This window comes from Canis aureus, chromosome 22 (assembly GCF_053574225.1).
Source record: "Canis aureus isolate CA01 chromosome 22, VMU_Caureus_v.1.0, whole genome shotgun sequence".
NCBI classification, from domain to species: domain Eukaryota; kingdom Metazoa; phylum Chordata; class Mammalia; order Carnivora; family Canidae; genus Canis; species Canis aureus.
In genome coordinates, this window is record NC_135632.1 from 4,947,645 (window position 1) to 4,954,656 (window position 7,012).

At 38.8% G+C, this 7,012-nt stretch overlaps 1 long non-coding RNA gene across 1 annotated transcript; it reads right to left on the bottom strand.

Annotated features, from left to right (window-relative positions):
* Positions 1-1,684: 1,684 nt before the first annotated feature.
* LOC144294281 (uncharacterized) lies at positions 1,685-6,725 on the bottom strand. The gene is made up of 2 exons (XR_013361707.1): positions 5,912-6,725; positions 1,685-4,247 (listed from the first exon to the last, which is right to left on the bottom strand). It is a non-coding gene; the product is annotated as an uncharacterized LOC144294281 (long non-coding RNA).
* Between the last annotated feature and the right edge of the window lie 287 nt (positions 6,726-7,012).

The window sequence follows — 7,012 nt, forward strand, 5'->3', positions numbered from 1 at the left end:
TGGCTCAGTGGTTGAGCATCTGCCTTTGGCTCAGGGTATGATCCTGGGGTCCCGGGATCGAGTTCTGCATCAGGCTCCTCGTGGGGAGCCTGCTTCTCCCTCTGCCTGTGTCTCTGCCTCTCCCTCTCTGTGTCTCTCATGAATAACTAAAGAAAATCTTAAAAAAAAAAAAAAAAAGAAGACTCAGTCAGTGAGACAAGGATGAGGAGTGGGTAGGAAGCATCTTGTAGTGATGGGGATGTTATATGAAAGGCACAGAGGTTGGAATCAAAAATCCAGTCTGTGTCCTGATTAAACCATGTGAAAAAAATTATTTGTAGGAAAATAGTGATGGCGTAGATCAGTGGTTCTCAACTTTTAGATCAATGTTGTCCAACAGAAATGTAACGCAAGTCATATATTTAATTTCAAATTGCCTGAAAGGCACTTTTAAGAACTAGGTGAAATTTATTTTAATAATTTTATTTAATCCAACCTACTCAAAATATTATCATTATAACATGTAATTAGTTTAAAATATAATTTGTGACTTTTACGTTCTGTTTTTGTACTAGGCGTTCAAAATCTTTGTGTACTGGACATTAAAGCCAATCTTAATTTGGACCAGCCATATCTCAGGTGCTCAAAAGCCACAGGTAGCTAGTGGACAGCACAGCTTTCAAGTATGACAAAATCACCCGGAAGGCTTATTAAAACACAGGTTGCTGGTTTTTACCATCAGAGTCTCTGATTCTGGGATTCTGAGATGAGCTATAATAATTTGCCTTTTCTAACAGGTTCCCAGGTGTTGCAGATGCCACTGGTCTACAACCACACCTTGAGAACCACTAGTTTAGAAAAGAAGTTCTCAAGTCTGGCTCCAAGTTAGAAGTACCTAAGAGTTTAAAAAGCAAGGAGGGGAGAAAAGAAAAAAAAAAAAAAAACATAAAACACAAAAATCTTATCCTCCAGGCCACACCCAAGACCACCTATCCAAAAATCTATACATCAGGGCAGCCCGGGTGGCTCAGCGGTTAAGCCCCTGCCTTTGGCCCAGGTCATGATCCTGGAGATCTGGGATCGAGTCCCACATCAGGCTCCCCGCATGAAGCCTGCTTTTCCCTCTGCCTGTGTCTCTGCCTCTCTCTCTCTCTCTCTGTCTCTCATGAATAAATAAAATCTTTAAAAAATGAAAAATTAAAAAAAATAAATAAATAAATAAATAAATAAAAAATAAATTAAAAAAAAAATCTAGACATCAGACCCAGGCATGACTTTTTTTAAAAAAAAAAAAGTTTCCCTGGGGGATTTTAAGTATCTACCAAGTGAGAGAACCATAGGAGTGGAAGGAGAAAAGACTAGGAAGAGGTTTTAGTAGACAGAAGGCTAAATTAAAACAACCACCGGAAAAAAAAAAACAAAAAACAAAAACTAAATCTTATAAGTAACAGAAGCCCCAGTAGATTTTTTAGACGGAGCAACAATATATAATGAAAGCATTATTTTGTGGTGTTGCTTGCCCTGGTAGCAACCTGTAGCAAGCCAGGGTCAGAGGAGGCTTTAAAATGATTCAGGAGCTTGATGAAGTAGGGGCAATGGAAGGTGGGGTAGTGGGGGTGGACATGAGGGAATGAGTTATACACACTTGATTCCACCACATAATTATTTTGCAGTTTGACGGAATGAAGGGTATGAGCTCTGCATGGATGGGAAACTGTGAATGTCTTTATTCAGCACAGAGCAATCAAACAGCACACTGAAATGCCTCCAAAGGCCACGTCAGAAAGGTAACCCAAAAAGGAGGGGTGGGGTGAGGTGGAAAACCACCAGGAATAAGTTCACATCCACGCGTTGTGTGAGTGATGGAAGCTACGCTTTACTACATTTGTTAGGCCTGATCCCTAGGGGGCGGTCCCCTCCAGATGTCACCTCTTATTTGGCTATTTGTTCCCCTATTCTTATTGCTTCCTCCGGGGCCCCTACACTCTATTTTGTCCCTCAGGCCAGACTCAGCACTCTTTTCAGGACTCCAGGTCTCCACAAACCAGAGTCTTCCCTTGTCTAAGCCTCTGGCTTCAAGTTGGAACATCATGAAAATGAATGATCAAAGGCACCCGAAGTCAGCTGAAACTGTGAACAAAAGTCAGCCAAAGTCAGCGTTTCCTAGAGAAACGGTCCGCAGTTGGGGATAACTGAAGATAAGGTTGTGTGTGTGTGTGTGTGGGGGGGGGGGGGATGAGCATAAATTCATGATAAAAATAAGATTTCACAACCTTAAGCCACGTTATCTATCAAATACCACAGGCACATATTCTGTGAGAGCAGAGATGGACCGTTGCCAACAAGCCACAGAATTTAGATCACGTAAAAGCAATCAAGGGAAGGTTTTCAGTGAGAAATGAAGCTTCTGGTCTCAGGTCCCTCGAAAATCACCTAATATCTGCAAATTTAACTCATCGTAGTTGAATACCTGCTTAAACCCAATAAATAGCCAACACAATATCCCAAGTAGTAATTACAGGTAGCAGCCAGTTAGATGTACAAATCAGTTGGTTCATGTTGATGGCCTTTGTACGCACCCTTCCTCCTCATTTCAAGCCGGTTCCTTTCCATGTAAGAGTTTGGGCAGAGTCTCCAAAACCTGTTAATAGGAACCTTGAAAAGATTCTTAACGAGTTTTTAGGACTAAGCTGCTATTACCGATATGAGTCCTGGGTTCCTTGTTCTCCATCTGGTATTTTCTCTCTGTTCCCTTGGCATTTCCTTTTTCTCATCCATATTCTTAGAACATTCCTACTGAGCCCATTAACAGATTGCCAAGCCAGATTGGCGACTAAATTGTATCCTTGAGCCTAAATTTTAATTTTGAAGAGCCTCTTGTCTTTTCATGACATGCCCCTAAAGTTGCTGGCTCACTCTGGGCCAGAGATCCTACTATTTTGCTGAAAGGAATTTGCCATACCCCCAGGCCCATGGTCAGCATGGTTCAGACGACAGCCATGTTCATCTAGGAAATCTTCATACAATCTTCTTTTGTAGTATCTGAACTCTTCTTGGTATTTACCCATAAGTATAAAATCACCTTCGACTTCTGGGGGAAGGAATTATTTTGAAACCAGTGAACCTCAGTTAACATTCTGGAACCTGCCAATCTCCATAGTCCCCATTTGCTCTTATTTAAGAGTTTATTTCCTCCATCTCTTTCTACATGCCTTACTAGTGATAGTGATTGAGAAGAGTCAATCACTATAACAATTGAATTCTTATCACTCTTTGTTTTTAAACCTCAGACCAGAACAAGAGACCATGAGATATTAATTTTCATTCCCACCTCAACTTTTCAAAGATTACTTGCATGCAAAGATTAAAATTATGCAGGTGATAAACAAGTTCACTATTTTAAATGACACTAATAACATATTTCATCAAACCCTCGCCAAGATAGAAGTGAATCAGAACACGTACATCGTACAATTAATGAGATTAAAAGAATAATAAGAAGAATAAAAGAATAATTTTAAAAATAATAAAATAATAATAAAAATAATAAAAAAAGAATAATAATAATAAAAAACCCTCATTTCTTAGAACTGCAAATAGAAGTCAGATCTACTCTAAGGACTTCTTCAGACATTCAAGCCTTGTTGTAACTCAAATAAGTCTTATGGTACCAATGCAATGCAACTCAGCCAATATTTCCCAAAAAAAAGTGGGCTTCGCTGGATTTATCCAAGGTGCTGTGCTTTGGAACCTTGGAAGACGCTTTCATCGGAGCTCAGGTTTCTAGAAGAGAACTGCTCTTGCTAGTGTGCTGAGTAGGTGTTGGACCATTCACCCTGGTAAACTTCTTTATGGTGTAATCTGTCAGAATATAGTTATAGCAGAATAACCCTCCTCCTGTAATTAGTATTTTTTGGAGCCTCCTAAGAGAACTGCTGCATGGATCAGCACTCGTGACTAAGAAACATGAAGGATAAAACTTATACACGTAATTGCTGCTCTATAAGCACTTCACTTGGTTAAGCAAACCTTTTGTTTTCATCCGCTAATTCTCCACTGGATCTTAATTCTTTTCAAATGAACTAGCTCCCTACTTGGATCTCATGCAGATCACAGCTTGGTTGTGAACCTACGCAGCAAAATGAAGCTATACAAATACCAGTCCACAATATGCTGCGATCAGAAAGACCTTAACTCGTACTGCACTGTGGAATGGAGCCCAGAAGGCTTCGGTGGAACCACGCTGGTGAATTCAGATTTGGGCTGATCTGTTAAAAAAATAAATAAAAAGGAAACTGTTAAATTTTGATTCAAAGTCTAGAGAACTGTTACTAGCAGGGGAAAACTCTACAGGCAAAGCCTCACTATAGTACATACTATTTAGGGCTCCAAACACAAAAGGAAAATTATAAAGCATCCCTTGTTCATTTTCATGTATTTTTAACCTATCCTGTAATGAAGAATCTATATAATATTACTAAGGAAGAAAAATAAGCCAGGCCACAGACAATTTTACCTTAACTAGAATTTATGTTGTCTTTCTTCAGTGTTTTGTTGTTGTTGTTGTTGATTGATTGATTGATTGATTTTGCATCTGTCTATACCAGAGCCACTCAACGTATTAACCTTCAGTCATCTGAGTAATTGATTTTTATCACTGGGCTTGAAGGCAGGATCTATATTTATCTTTGCTAGATATTATTGGTATCTAGCAAAATGTTTGGCATATAGTAGATGCTCAGTAAACATTAGTTGTAAAGAATTTAATTTCAATAAATGGATAAGTGATATGATATGATCTGTACAGAGTTCATGGAGTAATACAAAAGAATATCCCTAATGCTATGACTTCTAAGTTGTTTTGTGGGCCCTAAATGCTTAAATAATACATTTATGCAGAAACTAAATCTGAGTATGGAGAACAAAATAAGTCTCAAACTGGGGCTGTGAATTGACTATTAAGAAATCAGAAATTATTCATAAAACAAAAAAATAAGCTGTATGCAGCATGTTAATATGGATTAATAATTTATATAAACCTCTAATAGATTTTTTTACTCTCCAAACATTACCAACTGGCCTAAAATTTAAACCTCTTCCTTAAAGTCTTTTTTTTCCCCCATTTGTGTCCTTGAAAACTGGTATGACTTACTGAAATTGACAATTTAAAAAAAATTTAAAATATAATACGTTGTTAATGTAGAACATTTGAAATATACAGGAATCTTCGAGAAAAAATTCTAAATTATCTTCATTCTTCTACACTCAAGGAAAATATTAGCATTTTAACTATAAGCTTTCAACTTTTGTTTCAATATATTGAAACTGCAACCCTCAAGATTAAGGCTTGCTCAAGTCAGAAACCCTGTAGGGAAGCCTTCTCAAACAGATATCTTCTAAGGCCTCACCCTTTAGTTTGACAGACAAAAGTACATAGGAAAAAAAAAGCAAGGCCATATATCATCTGTTAGAGTATTTCTGACAGAAGGAAATAGAATCCTTGTCTCGTTGTATATATTTTGTACAGCTTGAGTCATTTAAATGAGACGGGTTTGTGTGTGGTTTGTAAGAGAAAACAAAAAGCGTTCAACAGTAACTTAAAATGAGGGTACTATCACCTGAAAACATAAAAGTGTTAAACCTACCATACTTGTTTGTCCTTTTGACTACTAGAAGGTTCAAAACTTATTTTTACACCCAATTGTAGCATTTAAAGTACACTGAAACTTTGTAGTTCTTAAAAATACATATATTCTTTTTTTATTTCCTGCTCCACTGTCACTCTTACCTTAGTTTTTGACACTTCTTATATTTATTCTTTTGTTGTATTTTATTCTAATAATTTCATGGGGTTTTTTTTTCCAAATTTTTGTTTGCTCTAAGAAATAGATGGAACATAAAGTACAAACCAGGAAAAAGAAATCCAACTCACTGTAGGTCAAAAATCCAACCAACCTCGATGATATTTGAGGCTTTATGAAAGCTGCATACAGTCCTATGGCCTTGTTTCTCCAGAGGACTCCAACTCAGAAATTAAAATTACATTTCACACACACAAAAAATAAATAAATAAAAATAAATAAAATAAAATTACATTTCACAATATCAATAAGCCACATTCATAGACACTTGTCCCACCTGCTCTTTGAGAATTTCTTCTACAAAATTTCTCCTTCCATCCACCCCACTTCATCCGGACGTCCCCAGGGAATGTCTCACATGAGCTGAGAAGCCAGGACCCATACAGCAATTTCCCTTCCTGCTCTGCTTCCCTTTGGCAGTGTTCTTCCCTCTACCTAGAACTAACTAGAAGCCCCTCAACACTTCCCAGGACCTGCAGCTGAGTCGTGTTCCTCCATTCACGACTTCCAGAGATGAGCACACGACAGCACCACTTCCATTTCCACCAGGTGCTCATTCCTCTGTTATTGCACTTCTCTCAAAATTCCACTCTTCCCCCCGAGGCACTCCAGCTTCCTTTGGTGGGCAAACCACTTTCCCAGGCAATGTCCCTGTCCCTCGCACTGCAAGGCTCAGCCGCCACCTCCACTGGGCTGACCAGCCACTTCCTGTGCCCAGTGGTTCAAGTCTTGCTCAGCTGCTACGTCTTCTGTGTTCAGTGTCGGACTGCGTTCTGTGGTGATGACTAGAGAGGACCCTCCACCCCACTCGCTTGGGATTGTAATCGGTTAGATGAGTACCAGGGAAATATGCTTGTGACCTGATGACCTGAGCAGTTTGTAGGAACATAGTGTTTTCTCCTTTGGATCTCCATTTCTCCCCTAAAAAAATTGAAATATGAATAAAAAATGCAGAGGAGGGAACATGACTGTAACAGGAGATAAATCTTGTGCTCTGTTCAGACCTCTCAGGGTTGCCTGTTCTCCATCTGTGTCCAAGGGTTTGTTATTGATTTAACTTGTTGCCTGACACTCTTCCCTGGAAGCCATTCTATTCCAGTAGATGCCTCATTCTCTCGTGCAAGTCAAGCCTCAGGGAGACTAACCCATCATTTTCTCAGATGCTCCCAGAC